This window comes from Alligator sinensis, unplaced genomic scaffold, assembly GCF_000455745.1.
Source record: "Alligator sinensis unplaced genomic scaffold, ASM45574v1 scaffold30_1, whole genome shotgun sequence".
NCBI classification, from domain to species: Eukaryota; Metazoa; Chordata; order Crocodylia; family Alligatoridae; genus Alligator; species Alligator sinensis.
This window is the reverse complement of record NW_005842060.1, coordinates 1,320,982-1,342,366: the sequence shown is the minus strand read 5'-3', so window position 1 is coordinate 1,342,366 and position 21,385 is coordinate 1,320,982.

Below are 21,385 nucleotides of genomic sequence, written 5' to 3'. Positions count from 1 at the left end.
AATTCAGGCTGGAATACACACACATATACACATACACACATACATACTAGTTGTGTGTATATATATATATATATATACACACTATACATTGATGATGAAGGAATAAATATCATTCTACAAATACTTACCAGCACTGAAATTACAGCGCTGTGTAAAAGCATAGGAAAGACCCTTTCCTTCTATGCCTATTACTTTTCAGCACATTCAAATCTATTGGTTTAATGTTTAACATACTACGAACTGTTGCTATATCTAAGCTTATTGCTAAATAAAAAAGTATTTTTGGATGCAGAATAGTAGGTAAAAATAGTTATACTGCATGTGATAGAATTTCATAACACCTTTTCCTGTCTAAATGTGGTCTTGATGGAATCCTGTGAAAAATCATACACCGTAGATAAGTATATTTGAGAGAATGAAAAGGTGCACTACAGATCTGATACACCTGCTGTGGTCATGCCCTATGCTGGCCCCATATTAGAGTAATGTGCTAGGTAGTACACAGGAAGCAGTGGACATTCTGTTTCACTGATCCATTAATTTTGGGAGGTGTGTGGTTTCCCACTCTTTGGGTTACAATGACAGCTGTAATGCATTAATATCTGATCATTTGACCTGGACATAACTGTGTCATACCTGGATGTAGTACAGTCCTGGGATGTAGGAATATCATAGCAAAGATGGACTCTTACAAGAGTGCAACTAATCAGAAATGTAAACTGGCCCAATGTATAGTAAATATGGAATTTGCTAACACCTATTGAAGTGTGACAATACAGCTCTTCTGCACTCAGAGGCCCCTAACACGTTACACTTAAGATGCGACTAACCAGTTAATTACATCTTAAGCTGTTACCTGGCCACATGTTTAATCAATTCATGGTATGATAAAACAAAGAATAGGCCCAAAGTTATTACACAAAAAATCTGTAATAACTTTGTGGCCATTTCTTACCAGCCCATTAACTGAATCCATAAACAACATGTGCCCCCGCCAGCTGGGGGGGGCATGGTGGTGATGGAAGAGCTGCAGCAGCAGTGTTGCAGCGGTAAGTGGGAGCTCCCGCCGATGCTGCCGGCACTGTCAGCAGCAGGGAGGACGGGGCGGTGACCGCTGACCAGGGGTCGGCGACCACCCACAGACGCCACCGGCAGCATCAGCCAGCAGCAATCGCTGACTGCCCGCAGATGCCACCAGCACCTTTTTGTAGGGGGTGCACCGCCATGCTCAGGGAGTGCACGTGCACCCACATGCACCCCCTACGCATTGCCTCTTACTGAAACCATCACTAGGCTGAGGCTCCCAGCTATGGAGTGCACCCCTGCAGCTGAGAGCATCATTAGCTGATCTGGGTTCCCAGCCATGGGGACATAACATGCACCCCGATGGCTAGGAGCCATGAGTTGGCAGAGCTCCCAGCCACAGAAGCTTGCTACTTGCCCGTGAAGAGGAAACCTGGTATCAAGATCTTGGTGTAATGGGATCCTGCAATCAAGCCTCCTGCCATGCCTGTGTGATTGTGGGAATCACACATCAAATCCCCTGGTGCCTTTACTTGCACATCTACCAGGGGCCATAGTGTTATATCACTGCTTATTTCATTTTAGGAAATACTCAGACCAAAACATCTTAACAGCATGCTCATCCTTTAACAACAACCCAATTAAAGCATTTAACATTCTCATCAAAAGAGAATCTCATGCTATCCAAACCCCTCCTGGAGGCTATGCTTCTGATTGCTATCAGGGGATGAACCTGTTAACTCCTTGGGTGTTCAAGGCCTTTGTGGTGCAAACTAAGGCTGCAACCACTTTCTAGGCTGCTTGTTTTACCACTCCTTTGTAGCTTTTCCACCTGAGAGCAAGAACTCACTGTCCAACAGTCTGTCCCCAGAATCCAGACACGACTCCTAAGACAACCACTGTAGTTTAAATAGAACTTTTTGCAGAATCTCACTGAAAGTGAGAGCTTTCTGGTTTAATAGTTTAATTCTTCAGGAAACATGTGATAGAGGTAAGCAAGCAGATCAGATGGAAGCAGAGGTTTTGCACAACATTTTTAAAACCACCATTGGTTTCAAGTACAAAAGAAAGCACAGGAGATTACTGATCATCAGAGGAAAAAAACCAACAGATTTCCTAAGTACAATTCCCATCCATCTTGCCTCTTGTGGAAGTTCCCGTGTATCAGCCTCTGTTTAGGCCATTGTTTATCTTTCTAGCCTTGATTAGCCTTTCATCTTCAGCAGGTCCAAGGACCGTTTTGCTAAAAGCACAGCTTGATAACTTCCCATCCTGAATCTCTCTCTCTCAAGCTTCTCTTTGCAAAATTTTTACTGGTAAATCCTTCGTCACCCCTGTTTTTTTATGCTGCTGCTGGTAACTTTCCACTGCTCTAAACTCTAGCCCGGTGGTTCCTAAACTCTGGCAGATTGCACACCATCAATTTAAAATAATACAACCTTAAGTACCACCAGCAAATTTTTGTCATATACAGTAATTATAATAAATCTGTTAGATCTATTATAATTACAGATTGTCTACGTACCACTGGTGGTACCCGTACCACAGATTGGCAACCACTGCTCTAGTCCCTTTCAGACAAATCTGACCAAACTGCTTGCCTAGACCTCAAGTGACCCATTATCCCTACCAACTAAGTTTTAACAACAGACCATTATTTTGTGACCCAACCCTGCCAGCCCAAGATGGAAATTCAGAGTGAGACATTCAACGGTACAACAATTTTCACAACTACACTGTACTACTAGACTTCCAAACTGTGCAGAAAGATTCCCCAGCCCACAATGGTAATTGTGAGAAGAATGCAGTCCCATGGGTATAGCACCTGTCACTGCCGCAGGAGTTGTCTCTCATTTCTCTTCCTCATTCTTCTGTTTGGGTTACTTTTGTCAGTTGTTTTCTCACCATTTCTGCCTCCAGCAGCTTATATTCACAGATATTCTTTAGCTGGAATTTCACTTGTGCTCCTACTCATGTAGAAGTAGCTGTGCTCTATAGATAATTGCTTTTGGAGTTGTGACATGGGATTTGGTCCTTTGGGCTTTTATCCATGCACTTGTATTTCTTGTTCTGTCATACTGTCACATTCCCCCTTTTTATGTTATTTTAATTATAGACATGTCTATACTGTCTAGCACATAATTTGTATTTATGGCATAAATCAATACACACTCCTACTAAGCTGGTGTGTAGATCACCCCATCTGGCTATTTTATATAGTGATAACCTCTACCAGAATAAGTTGAATAATATAGGGCAATGACATCTAAAAACAGGAAGGGATAAACATGACATGGATGCAATGTCATATCCTCAGGCTTCCCAGTCTAATGAAATATCACCATTAATGAGCACTCATTAATATGCTTAAGCAATGTTGGAAAAGTAGTCAGTATTAATTGCATTCTGATATGCACATCAATACTGCGAGGAGAAAAATGCATCTCAGAGTCTCTGGTCTGGGCATACCTGAAAGATGCATCTGAGAGAGAACATTGGGTACAAAGTAAAAAGAGGGTAAGAGGGGCATCTCAGTCCCCACCCTTTGTTTTTGACACAACAAACATCCTGTATTTGAGCTGCAATTTGTAAAGCTCCTTTGTCCTCTTGGATGTGAATACTTGCTGTGACTGTCACAGCTGCATTTAAAAAAATTAACACCCTCAAGGTCAGGCAGCTGTGAAGAAGAGTCACATTTTTCTCTCACCACTTACCTGCACAGTTCCCTTGCAAAAATTTATATTCTGCATATAATGTATGTAGGCAAGTCATTTTAATTCCTCTCCCATCTAGCATTTTTAATGCTACTTGCTGTATTAGATTGCAGCCTAAAACATGCCTTGATTGGTAAAGGATTTTCAAGTCACTCTGGCCATGCTCTGAACCAGGTCCCCAGGCTGAACAGCTGCAGAACTTAATCTGGCTTCCCAGTAATGAATTCTTTCAGCTTATTCATATGCAAGTCATGCATAAATACCACAACTTTAAAGTAAGACCAAGACCAATCTTTATAAATAGAGTGAATGTACAGTAGACTTAGGCTGAAGAGACTAGCATGGAATTCACAAAGTATTTGCTGTGTTAGTAGGGTACATTGCACAATTGCCATTATTTTCCTCACTGTGTTACCACTGAATTCTTCCTCTTATCTACCAATACTGTCAGCCATTGTGACATCTAAATTGTATGTGGGGCATAGGAACTTGTCTTACCATCAACACTCCTTGATCTAGAACAGAGGAGACCGGAGAGTTGCACTGGAAACAAAGTCACCTTCTTTATCCTGCATCTGCCACTGGCTAGTCTGGGTGTGACAGCAACAAAGCCAGTACTTCAGCAGAGTTCTCCCAAAAGAAAGCTTAGAAAAGCTTGGCCTCACAGTTTTCTATCACAAAATACACCTTGTAATTTTAAATAATAGCTGTTTCCACTAGAAATAGAACAATATCGTAGAAATGCTAGGTCCTAGTCATAACTATAACGGTCTTTTTTCAATAAATTGGTATTTAAAAAAAAAAGAAAGAAAGAAAGAAAAAGAAGAAAAGAGTCATCCTCCTGATGCTCTTTGCATCCAAATTATCAGATGAAGGTGATGGGGCTAAATTCATAAAACTTCCAGAGGAAATGGTGGAGCAATCACTGCTCCCTTAGGCTCAGTTGTTAGCATATTCTCAGGCTGGGGGACATACAGGTCCAATTCCTCTTCTGCCTGAGGGGAATTGAATATAAATTTCCCACCTCACAGGAGAGAGCACTAATCACAATGCCATAGGGTATTCTGGAGTTGGGAGTTGTATCTGAGGGGAAATTTTATATTCATCTTCAGATACCTAAAGGGTGATTACAGAGAGGATGGAGATAGGCTTTTTTTTCTGTGGCTGTAGGGGACACAATTAGGAGCAATTGCCTCAAGTTGCAGCAAGGGAAATTTAGATTGGAGATGAGGAACTTTCTGCTATGAGAGTGATCAAGTATTGGAATAAGCTGCCTAGAGAAATTGTAGAATTTCCATCCTTGGAAATGTTCAAAAAACGGTTAGAAGATACTTGGCTGGGATGGTTTAGTCAGGAATTATCTTGCCTTGAGCAGAGGGCTGGACTAGATGACCTCAAAGTCCCTTCCAGTCTTACTTTCCTATGATCCCTCTTGCTGCAAAGAGGAGAATGTGGACCAATGGCTTGAAGTTGCAGCAAAGTAAGTTTAGATTGGATAACCAGAAAAACTTCTTCACTGTTAGAATAGTGAGGCAGTAGAATAGACTGCCTAGGGAAGTTGTGGACTCTCCATCACTGGAGGTATACAAGAGGAGGTTGGACAGCCACTGATCGGGAATGATCTAGGCATAGCTATGCCTAGGTTTTACAATGAGTATTTCCCACGCTTCTGGACTTTGCTAATTGCCCCCACCCAATCCCCATCTCCCTTTCTGCTACATACATCAGGGTGTGTTTAAGCCTTCCTCAGAGGCACTGGATGTTGGCTATAGCCCAGGATGGAGAATTTAAATGGAGTATGCAAATACTTCTTCTGGGACTAAAGCCGGAGGTTCCTGACTAAAGGGTCTTGCCCCTCTGCTCAGGGTCAGACTGATCACCATATCTGAGGTCAGGAATGAATTTTACCACATGGTCAGATTGGTATGGACTGTGAGGGTTTTTGCTTTGCTCTGTACCAGGGGGTGCGGCCCTCTACCCAGGATCTTTTGAGCATATATTGACATGTGCTGCAGCCACGACAGTACTGGATAGGGCTTGAGGGGCACCTAGCCCCTTATTTTCCTTTGCTTCCCCCTCGAGAAAATCTGAAGTGAAACATTAGGTTGAGATGTTTTGTTTGATGTGACACATTATTTTGTTGATTTTCATTTTTAGAAAGAAAAAAAATTGACTTCTGTGCAATCTGAACCATTTTTTATCATTTTTTAGTTCAGCAGCCAACACAAAACAAAAATCAAATCAAATAATTTACACAGCCTGAGTAATATCTTATCTATGCCTCTTTTCTATCTATGCAGTCCAGCAAAATGCTTAGGTATTTGCTTTGGTTTAACCACACGAATTGTTCTATTAACTTCAAAGTGACTACTCCCATGTTGAAATCTATGTTTAAGTGTTTTGCTGGATCAGAGTATTTATGTCCGACTGTATTCATTTGGTCTTTGCAGAACAACTTCCACAGCATGCAGTCATTTAAAACCCCGGATGCTAGTAAGGGAAAAATTATATTTGCCACTATTAAAATGAAAAGGCTTCATAGAGTGATGAGGGAATGGGATGTGAAAAAGTGTAAGAATTCAAGAAGAGAGAATGGATTTAAGATAAACTGCATTATTGAATTATGCATGGATCCAATAGCTGATATGCCACTAACTCCTTCTGTGTCCTTTTGCAATATACTTATTCATAGTGCCTCAATATTCCCATCCATAAAATGAAAACAAAGCTTGCCTAATTTAAAGGGGCTTGTGTGGATTAATATTTGTATGGAGCTTTCACAATGTTAAATGCCAAATAAAGTTACTCATGCTAAACTCTGCTGCTGCTGCTTCTTGTGTCTCTACACCACATTTAACCATTTTGTTACACAGTCTTGTGCTTTTTTATTGTACTTTGCAAGATCTTTCACTGTACATGTGCCTTTGAAAAACAGGTGTTGCATAGTCTGACGCTCTGTGCCATAGTCACAGGTGGTTGAACCAGTGGTATAGGCCACTTCTTCATTAGCTCCTGGGAATGACTGACTGGTATGTAAGCAGTTGAGACATCGCCACCTTTGCCATGGTTCATCAGCCTCTGGTGGTAAGGACTCAGCCACATTTATTCATTGTCAGGAATTTTCTTCACTCTCATGCCACATCTGTAGTCACATCTCCTTGGGTGTGGCATTGAGAGGTGAGGAAGCTCCTGTGTGACTTCAGATGTTTGAGGGATGGTTGCACAGCAGATGTCACACATCTTCAGTTCATCAAGCTGGACGGCTTGCCCCATATGTGGATTAACACTTAATCCCTGAATAGGGTGGCTTTTGCCTTGGAAAATCAAACAATAAGCCAGCTGCTCAATCTAACTCAACATATTGAGGATGATTTTGAAAGAGGACAATTCACTGGAGTTGTGCTGGTTGACCTAATAGCCACTTACATTATAGTTACCCACCAACAACTCTGCCACAAGACCCTGAAGATGACAAAAGATCTCCACCTTACAGAGATGATAGGAACCCTACTCACAACCAGGGTTTTTTTTGTTAAACTGGATGGGAAGTGAAGCAGATGGAGGCAACAGATGAATGTTCCCCCCAGGGAAACGTACTTGCACAGCTGTAATATAGTATCTATATGAATGACCAGCCAATCAATTTGGAAACAAAACCTTTCATCTATGCAGACAACCTGTGCATAACAGCCCAAAATACTGGCTTTGACCATGTTGAAAAATTGCTAAGTGAGGCACTAATTGTACTAACCTCATACTACATTGAAAACCAATTACGCACCAAGCCAGAGGAAACACAAGTATGTGCTTTCCCTCTGAAAAACCATGAGGCCAACTGCCAGCTTAACATAACATGGTCCAGGACCCCACTAACCCACTGTCCAAATCCAGTTCACCTTGGAGTCACTCTTGACCAAACTCTCGCATACAAAGAGCACATCATGGAGGCAAAAGCAAAGATGAGCACTCATAACAACATTCTATATAAGCTCACCAGTTTAAAATGGGGACCTAGCACCTCAACCATTTGAACCACTGCTCTGGCTCTTAGCTTCTCCTCTGCCAAGTATGCATGCCCTGTATGGGACAGATCCATATATGCTAAGCATTTTGACCCCATTTTGAATGATAACTAGCCCCATAACTGCTTTACTGACGGTTCTATTTGAATTCTCTTGACGGATAATATTTAATTAATATTGACTTAGGTCCAGATATATTTCTAAGTGCTCAATCTAAAAAGCTGTTTCTTAAAAAAAATTGTCATAAGTACAGATCTGGCTTTTGTTCCACAGGTTTCCCTCCACTGGCAAGGAAACCATGGACTTGGTCAGCAACCATGGTCATGTCTGATGACAAGGAGAGAGGGAGGGAGGAAATCTTCTAATAAGGCACTTCCTGACACTAAAATTTTTCCTGAAATTTTACTCACCACTTTGTGCCTCCAATTCACCTCCACTGCAGTATAGACAAACTGGTATATAAAACTGGTATAGACAAAACATAGATGACCACTGGTGCTGTGTAGGTATGCTGTGAGCAGTGGCTGTTACCATAGCTATGGTGTTAAAGCTGAGCCAGCACAGATTCAGCTAATAAAGGAAACAGTGCTGATAAAGATAGCCAGATTCTAGCAATGAAAATCAGGGCTGAACTTTTGTTGCTAGCAGGTATCATTATTGCCACACTTACATTGTGAGACTAGGTTAAATGCCCTTCAGAGAAACCAATTAATGTCACTCTTTTTAATCCCAAAGTTATTTCAGTCCCTTAAAAACAGCAGTATAACTAGGACAGGGCAAGAGGGGCACCAGTCAAGGGTGCCGACTATGAGGGGGCATCAGAATCTCTCTTCCCTTTCCCAGGAGTCCTTACCATGGCAAAGGCAACACCTGCATTGCCCCTGTCTAACCATAGGAGCAGCCTCACATCTGGAGTGTGGGGGACGAGGGGAGAGGATGAGTGGAAAAGTATTTCCCCCTCCCCAAGAAGTTTCTCTCACAGCAAAGGCAGCCCTGCACCCAGCAGCATATCTGGGGAGGGGACAGAGCAAACAGGGCCCCAGGGGTGACTCCACCCATGCCAGATGGGCCTGCTGTGCTGGACTCTCTCTCTCTTTCTGCCACTTCTGCTCAGGCTTTCTGTGCAGAGAAGGAAGCGCCAGCTACAGCAGCAGTGGCAGCTGTGTTCACTGTGCAGAGCCCCGAGGCAGGTAAGACTTTCCAATTCTCTCCCCACCCATCCCTGCTCTACAATGGTTGGCATACCCCCCCCCCCCAAACACACCCCCTAATGGTTCGCCTACCCCCCCCCCCCAAACACACACCCTAATCACTGAAAGAGCTCATTCTGCTTCTAAAAAAATTGTCCCCCTCCCCTTTTGCTGTGAATTATTTATACCACAGATAAGTGAAGCTGAAGTTAGTTACCTGATCCCAGGTCACTTTTTGCTTCCTGTCTGAATATTTTTTTGGGTCCCTTCATTTATCTAAACATGCTGCATCTTCCATTGGGCCTTTGACAGATTGAGTTAGAACCCCAGAGCTTCTATTTAGTTTCCTGACTATTGTAGAGGACTAGGGATAACCATTCTAAAATGGCATTTAAACTCTATGGGAAGTCATTTCAGCTAACAGGGTTTCTTCCTCAGGGTAGATGGGACCTAAAGAGAAGGCTGAGAGGTGATCTTGTGACCGTCTACAAATTCATTAGCGGGATGCAGCAAGGGATCGGAGATGTTCTGTTCACCAGGGCACCTCTTGGGGTAACAAGGAACAATGGTCACAAACTGACAGAGAGCAGATTTAGGATAGATCTCAGGAAAAACTTCTTCACGGTAAGGAAGGCCAAAATTTGGAACAGGCTTCCAAGGGAGATGGTGCTCTCCCCTACCTTGGGGGGTCTTCAAGAGAAAGCTGGATAGGCATCTGACCCCAGCCCTCTTTCCTGCCCAGGGCAGGGGGTCGGACTCGATGATATGTTGAGGTTCCTTCCAACGCTAGCATCTATGACTGTATAAAAGGTAGCATATTAGAAATAAAGATAAGAGGATTGTTCGTTACATGTCACTTTTCTAAGTGGAGTAATTTCTTGACCTCATTAGCACCTTGGCTCTTCAATTAAGATTCTGTGCTGGGCTGAAGCATGTTTTTTCTAGTTTCTATCACGTGGTCAAAGCTAGCCAAGTTTACAGATCCCAGAACTGCAGTCATCAACCTGTAATTAAGAGAATCATAATTATTTAGTCCGTTAACCATTATAAGTATTGTTTTATGTGTATGTTGCAAAGTCCTTGAACTACATCCCATCCTTTCCCTGGCACAGGGCTTTTTTTTGCAGTCAAACCTTTTCCATTTTTATTTAAACAGCTGTTTGAGCAAATATGGAGCTCAACTGTCATTGTAATTCTGAGGGAACTCAGCAGGCAGGGTGTCTTTAGGGCTTCAATGCATCTGAAGTGCTACTGTTGCCAGGATACTGTGGGTGAAGATGTCAAGACACAACACATTGAAAAGGACAGACTATAGTGACTATCTTGAAATCTGCCTCTTGCATACTAATAGAGAGCTTGATCCAGCTCCCACTGAAATCACTGAGAACAAGATCAGGGTGTTGGTTTCACTCAAGCATGTGCTCAGGGTACTCTCACGTGGCTTTGTTAAATTTCTACCACCGAAAGAAAAATTAAGATTCTTCCCCTGACTGGTGGAGTTTAACCTCTCTCTGGATACAGCTAACTCATCCCTGCTGGAACAGGTTTTTATCTTGAGCTTACAAGGCTATTCCTTAAGAGTAAGTTATTTGTCTTTGGAGGTGGTCAAATTGCACAAGTGGCAGGTATTTCCACAACAAGATCCAAAGAGAAAGTACTCCTTAAGCTTTCCAAGACCTAAGTGAAAACTCAGACTATAAATGAGAAAAAAAATGCACTAGAAGAGAAATTTAACAGAGGAACTACTTTCCACGAGATATACAGATTTTCCATTATTTTAAGCCTTTCAGCTTATTATAATTCTGTGGCCTGTGTAATGAAGAAGGTCAGACTGGAGGTTCAGAAGGTCCCTTCTGAACTAAAAATCTGTGTCTATGTGAAACAAACTGGAGCGTGAGAGTCCATGTTCATTTTATTGAATTCACCACTATGATGGTGGGGCACTTACAGGTTCTGCATCTGAAGCTTCTACTTTCAATTTTAGAAGGAAACCTTGCGTATCCTAGTAATGTACTCAGAATAGTTTACAGAAACAAATTTTGAACATTATCAGCAACTACACTTACTGTAAGACTGTTTGCTTGATACTTCTGCTTTTTCCTTTGGTTATGACCATGAAAAAGTTTCCAAGTTTGCTGTCTGAGAGAAAATAAAGGTAGGTTCCCCCATCTTTCATCTACCTTCTTCGCTTTTTAAATGCTCTGGGGGACAGGCTGAGCACAAAATTTTTGTGGGAGTGTCATCAGACAAAATATTGAGGACAAAATAATGCCAACACAACTATACCTTCACTATGTGCTGTTATAGCTTTTATAATAAAAACAAGCCTACTTCATCTAAACTCTCTTCAGGGAGTAAGAATCAATCATTAAGGAAGGCAATAAAAACTGAACCCTCTCCCTCTATTTAAATATAGCACTGAGACCCAAGAGGGTGATTCATTAATACATGTCTCTGATTCATCATGAAGCACTAGACACCAAGCAAACAAAACACCTGCTGTTGTCCTATAGCCTCATCTAAACCCCACTGAATTCAACGGAAGGACCCTTAGAGCCACTATAATATAGCTGTCTAGATTTTCTTTTTTGTTTATTTTTCTATTTTATAGATAATCCCTTGTGCAGATTGGAAAAGGATATGACAGATAATATTTATTCTTCCCTGGGTTCCTTTTACTACCGAATTCACTGATTTTTTAATTTATTTTTTTTTACTAATTATATACATGGTAAATTTTGTTGCTCAACAAGCAGTTGCAAGATGAGTTTAATGTGAGGTGAAGCACTGAAGTCTATAGAATGAAGTCTGTGCCATAAACTTAAAAAGATCACCCTTCTCTCACATTTTATTTAGCTTCATAACAAAATGTATCCATTTCCCAAGTCTCTGTATCCTCCTATAATATATCTGATCAATAAATTAGAAAAAAATTAACATGTTATCAAAAAGTTGTATCCAAAATACCAAAGTAGTTGCCCCAAATCATGAAAAGTCACCCATTAAAAATGTAGCTTGACGCCAGGATGATAATGCTCATTATAAGAAAAATGTCAGCATCACAACAGTCCCCAGAATTATTGCTGCTGTAGCACAAAACTTAACTAGCCTACATAGATTCCTAAACCAATCCATTAAATGCATATTCTTCTCATCCAAATTACTTCAGGATAATAGCTAAAACAATGAGGTGGACCTCAAACTATAGTCTGAATGCAATGTCAATAAATTTAGTCTCTGAATAGGGAGCTCCTGAGTTCAGAGCCAGCTACTCTCTCACTATATGACAGGTACATGGCCAGCCATTATGTAAATTAAATAACCTGGAAAAAAGTCACCAGCTCCCTTTTGTAAGAGACCTAACTGTGGAAATGACATTACCAAAATGTCCTAATTTGCCCATCAGGACACTGTAACAATTAATCACTGTCCCCAGCAAAAATAATAATAATAATTAAAAAATGAAATAGCCGGTCTTACATGACCATTCAAGGAAAATGAAGTGAAGGAAATAAAAGTGAAGCAGAACTGTAGTCATTACATTTGGGGTTTCCTATTAGGGTACTGCCTATTACTAGTTTCACTGTTAACTTTGCAACAAAATAATTTGCTCCTTGCCAAGCTGAAAGTCAGCATTTATGGAAGCAGTGACAGCAGGAAGCAACACTTGTAAATGCCAATTTACCAAAATAATGTAACAGGAAGAACTTTGAAATCAGCAATCTCAAAATGTCCTGAAGAGACGAGGGAAAAAAAATCATAGTCCAGTTATCATACTCTGGAAATTATTGTAGTTAGAATTAATGCTTGACAACATAACTTTCTGCAATCTCAACTATGTTTAGAAGTGAAAAACGGAGTGACAGAACTCATGTGTGTTCAGCTCACTAAGAACAATAACTCCCCAATAGCACCTCTAGTTGGAGATATAAAATCTAACTATTTTATGAACTTGTTAATCTATGAAGAGTACTGTGCTAATTACTGCAAAACCAGTGGAAATACAATACTAAATTTACAGTATGTTTACTGTATAGTCAATTGATTATGGTGTCTCATGGAAAATAATACATAGGAGAGAACTGAAAAGGCAAACAACAAGGAAAAATGACAACAATTAATGGAAAGCAGATGTTATTTAATTCTATTTTTAATTTCTTCAAATTTATTTTAGTAACTTATATGATGATATATTACTGTGTCTTTCTGAATGGGGCACACAAAAACACAATTTCTGGCTAAAACTGACAGCAATATGGAGGTCCTGTAAAAAAGCACATCCATTAGAAAAGAGATGAGAAGAGTGGATAAAAGAAAACCTTACTTTAAAGCAAAAGAGCAAAAAGCTTACTCTTAAATACAAATCCCATGTTGGACTCTGAAAGTTAACAAACTTGGTCTCTGAAAACCATTCAACATGGTTACCTTAACCTCAAAAGCATTTGCATCCCTCGACTACATTAATTATAGAAATATTTGAGCATGAGTTTTCTAAAAAGAAAAGTTATGCAGAGTACAAAAAGTTTCATGTTTATTTGTTTTAATGTTTTCATCCTTAAAATCCAGACTAGGAAATTAGATATACTATTTAAAAGTTGACGCTGCATGATGCTTGAAACTAAACATGAGAAAGATCAAAAAGAATTAGTGGAATATATGAGAACACCAAGGAAGAAGAGAGATGACCTAGCAGCATGCACCAATCCCTTCTGCCTGTCTGAGGAGAAATGTCTGTGTTTTATTTTTACAACATTTTTTTGAACTTTTCTTTTGTAACCATGTCCATCCCCCACGATTCTCTCCATATATGTCTTCTGCCTCATAGCACCTCTCTTCATAGATTTCATAGACATTAGGGCTGGAAGGGACCTCGGAAAATCATTGAGTCCAGCCCCCCACCCCAGGAGCAGAAAGTCAGTAGGGGTCACAGGATCCCAGAAAGATAAACGTCCAATCAACTCTCAAAGGAGTCCAGAGTAGGTGCTTGCACCACCTCTGGCACCAGTCTGTTCCAGGCCTTGGGGACTTGGACTGTAAAGAAGTTCTTCCTTATGTCCAGCCTGAAACGGTCTTGGAGAAGCCTGTGACCATTTGACCTTGTCATCCCATGGGGCACTCTGGTGAACAGGCATTCCCCCAGATCCTGATGTACATCCCTTATATACTTATAGGCAGCCACCAGGTCCCCCCTAAGCCTGCGCTTTTCCAGGTTGAAGGGTCCCATAGCTTTCAGCCTCTCATCACAAGGCCTATTTTCCTGCCCTCTGATCATGCACGAGGCTGTCCTCTGGACTCTCCCAAGCTTCTCCACATCCTTTTTAAATTGTGGAGTCCAGAATTGGATACAGTACTCCAGCTGCGGCCTCACTAAGGCCAAGTAAAGCAGGAAGATGACATCTTGGGATTTGCTAGAGAAGCATCTATGGATGCAAGCCAGAGTTTTGCTCACTTTGCCAGCTGCAACATCACATCGGTGGCTCATATTCATCTTGTGGTCAATCATGACCCCCAAGTCCCTTTTTGCCGTAGTGCTAGCAAGCATAGCATTGCCAAGCCTATAAGCATGCTGTGGGTTTTTCTTCCCACAGTGGAGTACCTTGCATTTTTTGGAGTTGAAGGCCATCAGGTTTTCGTCTGCCCATTTTCTGAGCCTGTCAAGGTCAGCCTGGATCTTCATCCTGTCTTTGGGTGTGGACACTTTTCCCCAAAGTTTGGTGTTATCGGCAAACTTGGCCAGTCGGCTTCTGACACCAATGTCCACATCATTAATGAAGATGTTGAAAAGGATAGGCCCAAGGATGGAGCCTTGGGGGACCCCACTGGTCACAGAGCACCACAATGATTGACTTCCATCAACTACCACTCTGTGGGTCCAACCTCAAAGCCAATTCCCCAGCCAGTGGACTGTGATGCAGCCAAGAACACAATTGGCCAGTTTTTCTACAAGACAATCGTGGGATACTAGAGCGAAAGCTTTTTTAAAGTTGAGATATATGACATCAATCTCTTCTCCCTTGTCCAGGTGATGTCACCTGGTCGTAGAATTAAATGAGATTGGTCAGGCAAGACCTATCCGCAACAAACCCGTGCTGACTATCCCTCAAGAAGTTGCCTTCAGCCAGTTTGTCAAGAATGGTCTCTTTGATGATTTTTTCCAAGATCTTCCCAGGGATGGAGGTCAGGCTGATAGGCCTGTAATTCCCCGAACCTACTTTCCTCCCTTTCTTGAAGATAGGCACCACATTGGCCTTCTTCCAATCTTCCGGCACTTCGCCTGAGCGCCATGAGTTCTCAAAGATCTGTGCCAGTGGCCGAGCTATGATGTTTGCCAGCTCCTTAAGTACCCTGGGGTGTAAGCTGTCTGGGCCAGCTGACTTGAAGGTGTCCAGCCTCTCAAGGTGTTCCTTCACATGGTCAACATTGATGTAGGGTAACAATTCTCCCTCACCCTGGCCATCCCATACTGTATTGGGCAGGGCCATCCCTTGGGGCTAGTGAAAAACTGATGCAAAATACCCGTTGAGCAGGTTGGCTTTTTCTTGGGCGTCAGTTGTCAGTTGACCCATATGGGTTAGCAAGGGTCCAATGTTATTCTTGTTTTTCCTCCAGCTCCCCACATATCTAAAAAAGGACTTTTTACTGTCCTTGATACGTGAAGCCATCTGGAGTTCAGTCACAGCCTTGGCTTTCCTGCTTCACTCCCTACAGGTCTGGACCAGTGCAGAGTACTCCTCCTTTGGGGTGGATCCAGCCTTCCATTCTTTATAGGCCTTTCTTTTTAGTCGCAGGAGGTCCACTAGTTCCCTGCAGAGCCAAGGGGGCTGCTGTGCCCTTTTGCTGCCTTTCCTCCGAGATGGGATAGATATTGCCTATGCTTCCAGGATAGCTTCCTTGAGGAGCAACCACTCTTCCTGAACTCCCCTCCCCTTTGGGTCATGGTCCCTTAGGGCCATGCCAACAAGCCTCCTGAGCTTGTCAAAATCAGCTTTCCTGAAGTCAAGGACTTCTGCTTTGCTGACTGACTTGCCTGCTTTACGGCAGATGAAGTTGATCAGCTCATGGTCACTGTCTCCCAGCTTCCCTTTGATTGTTAGGTCGCTGATTAAGTCATCCCCCATTGCCAATACCAGATCAAGCAGCACTTTGCCTCTCATTGGCCCATAGACTTCTTGAATCAGATAGAGCTCATCCACGCACATGAGGAAGCTTTGTGACCATTTGGGTGTGGCCGAGTGCTCTTCCCACGAGATGTCAGAGTAGTTGAAATCTCCCATGACAACCACGCACCTGGAGCATGCAGCCTCGGCCAGTTCCCTGGGAAATTCCTGGTCAAGCTGTTGATCCTGGCTAGGAGGTCTGTAGTAGACCCCCACCATTGTGTCCCCCGTGCCTTGTTTGCCATGGATTTTGACCCAGAGAGTCTCCAATCATCCCCCCTGGGTGCCAATGTCAGCTTGCAGGGATGCATAGCTTTCCTTGACAGAGAGAGCTACCCCCCACCACATCCCTTTTGTCCACACGATCTCTCCTGTACAAGGCATAGCCATCTATACCTATGGCCCAGGCATAGGTGGAGTCCTACCAGGTCTCTGTTATCCCTATGAGATCGTAATCCTTTTGGTTTAACAGGAGGACCAGTTCCTCCTGTTTGTTCCCCAGGCTCCTGGCATTGGTGTACAGGCATGTAAGTGTCCCATTGGAGGCCCTTGCCTTTCCTACACATCTCTCTGGGGCTGAGGTAGGGGTGGGTTCCCTTGAGTGCCTTAGCCTGCTGGGTTTACAAAAACTGCTCAGTGGGCTTGCAGTAACAGTACTCCCCCCATCCCCCAGCAGGCTGAGTTTAAAGTTCTTCCTTCTCTCTTGTCCTGCCATGGCTCTGACAATGGCACGTCCTTCATTTCCGCACCCTTCTTACCCTCACAGCTCTGCAGTTCCCATCACCTACCTGCACCTCTTCCAGTCTCCTCCTCAATTTTCCTTCCATCTACAACACACATTCAGAAAACAATCACACCCTTCTCTAATACCTCCCTCCTTTCTTTGATGAGGTGTCCCCAAGCTGGCCCTCTCTCACTCCCCACCCTCTCTCGCTCTTGCCACCATTTTGTGGCTCTCCCTTGTGCCATCTTTCTCATCTTCATGCCTTTCCTCCTCCTCCCACTGTCTCCCTTCTCCTCCTCTTACTAGCTTCATATTGTCCATTCATCTGTAATGTGATTTCTAATAACCATCTTTGGTCATCCACAGTCTCTTCATATCTCACCCCATTCAGCTCCTGGCTCTCACAGGGAGTATCTACACTTGAATATTAATGCAAAACAAGCTCTGGTGCAAAGTTTATTGCTTCCAGGCACAGCATTCACATGTGAGCCCAGGACCACAACATGTTGAGCTGGAGTGGCACAGCCCCAGCTGGCAAGGGGATTAGGGGGTCAGCCTGCCAGCCTGGGTCTGCTCCTGCCCAGATCAATGTGCTGTGGAGGGGCTGGCTGGGGCATGAGGGTGCTACAGTGTGGGGTTAGCCAAGCAGACAGCCCTTCCCTGTAGCACCCTCATGCCCCAGGCATCCCCAGTTGCCATCTACACATGCGTTGCAGCAGAGCAAATAACTACCATTGGGTAGTATTTGTGTTGGGCAGTACTATCCTATGGTGGAGTTAATTCATTTACACTGGCCTAAGTAGCACCACTTGTGTAGATGGTGATGTTTTACTGTGGATGCTTTACAGAGAGTCCAAATGAATGGATTGGTATCGTCCTGGCAAGATATGGGCAGCAGCGTACCCCAGGGGTTGGTACTTCACCCAGTGCTGTTCAATATTTTCATCAATGAGGGGGTAAAAAGCCCATTGGCCAAGTTCATGGGTGACACCAAGATATGGGGTTGTGCGGACACACCCGCAGATAGGCTGCAGATGCAAGCAGACCTAGCCAGGCTGGCATGTTGGGCAGAACGGAACCAGATGAGGTTCAACGTAGAGAAATGCAAAGTGCTGCATCTGGGAAGGAAGAACTCCCAGCACACCTACAGGCTGGGCAACACTAACCTGACCAGCACTACAAATGAAAGGTATCTGGGGGTAACAGTAGACCCCAGCATGAATATGAGCTGTCAATGCAACGCAGTAACCGCTAGGGCCAATAAAACTCTGGCATGCCTCAATCGATGCATCTCCAGTAAATCCAAAGAAGTGATTCTCCTGCTTTACTCAACATTGGTGCGGATGCAGCTGGAGTACTGTGTCCAGTTCTGGGCCCTGCACTTCAACAAGGACGTGCTAAAGCTCAAGAGGGTCCAGAGAAGGGCCACCCACATGATCAGGGACTTGCATGGCAAGCCATATGAGGAGAGGCTGAGGGATCTTGGACACTTCAGCCTAAACAAAAGAAGGCTGAGAGGGGACCTGATTGCGGCTTACCGCTATATCAGAGGCGTACATCAGGGGCTTGGTGAAAAACTGTTCACCAGGGTGCCCTGGGGGAAAACTAGGAACAACAACTACAAACTCCTGGAAAATAGTTTCAGGCTGAACAATAGGAAAAAATTCTTTACTAGTAGGGTGTTCAGACTACTGAACAATTCCCCCCAGAGGTGGTGCAATCATCTACCCTAGAGGTCTTCAAGAGAAGACTGTATCATCACCTGGCTGGGGTCATCTGACCCCAGATGTCTTTCCTGCTCATGCAGGGGGCTGGACCCAATGATCCTTCAGGGTCCCTTCCAGTCCTATGATTCTATGATTGTAATTAGGCAACCACAATAAGTGTCTCGTGTAGATGTGCTCACAGAGACTTGGATCCCTTTGTCTGACACTACCTCTACACCTGTCCTCTTTTTTGGGAGCCTCTCCTCCTGCCACACATTTTGTCATGAATCAGATTGAAGTGAGAGCATTGGGCTTCTCTTTCAACTGCAGCTTAAAGTTCTAAGCTGTAGCTCCACAGCTCAGGGGTTAGTGCACTAGCTATATAAACTAAGTGCTGTGCACTCAGGCTTCAGTGGAACTTGGCTCTTTCTCTCCTCACAGTCTCCTACAGACATCCTTGGCAACTTCAACTTTCATGGCAATGATCCATTCCATCTCTTCACTATAACATTTCACCATCCTGATGTCTTCATCCCATTTGCAGCCCTGATTCAAATTTCCTATTAAACAAAAGAGATGTTCCCTGGAATTGGTCTTAACCAAGCACTACTGTGTCTCTGTGCCCGAGTTCCCCCTCTCTGACTATCACTTGGTCTCTTTTCAACACTGCCCATCAGCCACGTCCTTAGGCCCTGTTATTTCACTTTTCTTGGATATTTCAACCTTGTAGTGTTGATTGCTTATAAACTCTTGTCTATCTCCTCCTTGTCTTCCACTGATAGTCATTGATTCTCTCTCTGTTTCACCTTCCTCAACTCTGGACTCCTTTGCTCCTCACTAGTATTGCAAGGTCCACCCTGCCAATTCCCAAGCCTGGCTCAGCCCTAACATCTTCCTTCACTCCTGCTCTTACTTTGCAGACAGTGGAGGGGGGATTGTTTTATTTTTTGTTGTTGTGGGTTTATTTGGGTTTTTGGGGGGCTGTTAGTGATATCATTTACTGGACCAACTGTATATTTGGGAAAGATGTTAGACAAGTGTTGAGGAACAAAAGATCTTCTTCATTCTTAACCCTTACTCACCTGTCCAACTAGTGTACCTTCTTCCTTTCATATCTGAACTCATTTATCCTTCATCCAATCTGACTCCCACCCTTTGCACTCCACTAAAACCACTCTCATAGACATCTGTTGATCTTTTCAAAGCCAAAACTCAGAACCAGTATTCCATTTTCATCCTTTTTGATCCATGGCCTTTGATTCCTTGCCCTTTGACACTGGTAACCATGCCATTCTTGAAATCTTGTCCTCCCTTGGCTTCTGTGACTGTCTCTGCTGCTGCTTCTTATCCTGCTTCTCTAATTGCCTTTTCAGAGGATCTTCTTACTACTTCGCCAATTTTGTTGGGCAGAAAGCATTCTGTCCTCAATCCCTTTCCTATTTCTCTCTCTCCCTATCATATCTCTGAAGGTATGGGCATGTGAACAAGCTACCAGGGTAGGAACTTACAGTACACCTCAGTTATTCTGTGGCAACTGCCTATGTGCATGCTGTTATCCTGTAGTAAATGCAAGGTAGCCCACCCCGTTTTCATTGGTGTAAGAGCATACACATGTAGCTATCATGGAATAACTAATGTAATGAAAATTCACACTCCATCTTACTTCACGTTGATTTTTTCATGCTATGGATGGATTTACAGAGAGCTACTCCTTTCTATATAGTACCCCTGCTCTCTGACAGTCTATCCATAGTATCTGATGAAGTAGGCTATAGCCTATAAAAGTTCATGCCTCTGAACAAGTTAGTCTATAAGGTTCTACCCTGCCTAACATTTTAAGAATTAAGATGCTTTAAAAGGTGTAGAATGGTCTAGCAAAATACAGCCCACTAACAGATGACTGCATTCTAAATGTATTTCCCCTTTAAGGAATATTTAATCAATTATTTTTAGTTTAGGTATCTCTAAAGTGGTTTCCTTATGTGGGATACAGAATCATAGATTACAGGCAATTAATAAGCTTCCTAGGTATGAATGAAGGCTCATTAAAAGTTGTTGGGTTATGTGTTGCCAATTTCAATAGTACCTTAATCTTGAGATAAAAATATTCTGAGACACAGTTGTCCCTGGAGAGAGCATAGATCTTTCCCCTCCCCCCACCCCATTAACAATGGAGCAGAAATAGCAATATTTTTATTTATGTGCATATTTCCAGACCTAAAAGCTTGTCCCTTTACAATTGCAAGCACTAAATTCTGCTCAGCACTTGAAGAAAGAATTATGGATCAACAGTAACCCATTAACATTTGTGGAGAGTGCATATTAAAGAGAAACAAATATCTAAGTTCATGTAAAATTTATAAGTTTCTGCTCCAAGAAGATGATAGAATAAACGTGAAAAACTACTCAGTCCAATTTAATCATACTAATCCAACTATAAGTAAAGAACTGGACATGAATGTTTTTGTAAAATGGAAGAGCCAAATGTATAATGTGCAATAATCACAGAAAGCAGACAGGTGCCTCTGTGTTTACTTACATATCAGCAAACTCTGCCTTGCATATCTGTAAAGCTAGTCCACACTCTTATTCAGTACTTTGGCCTAAAAATTAACTATTCGTCCCTCTAAGTTATTGCAATTTCTCCTAGTGACCATTAGACATTAGGATCTCCCAGCCTTTTGAATTAGAGTTCAATGAAATGTTCCAGCAAACTTATTTTTTGCCAAAAAAATTACAGATATCAATTGACCAATGCATTTAATGAATTCATGTTGATTTCAGGGTTGTTATTAGTCTCAGATACTGATGTCTGGAATCAGCAGCAGTCCAAGTTTGGGAGGTTAGTA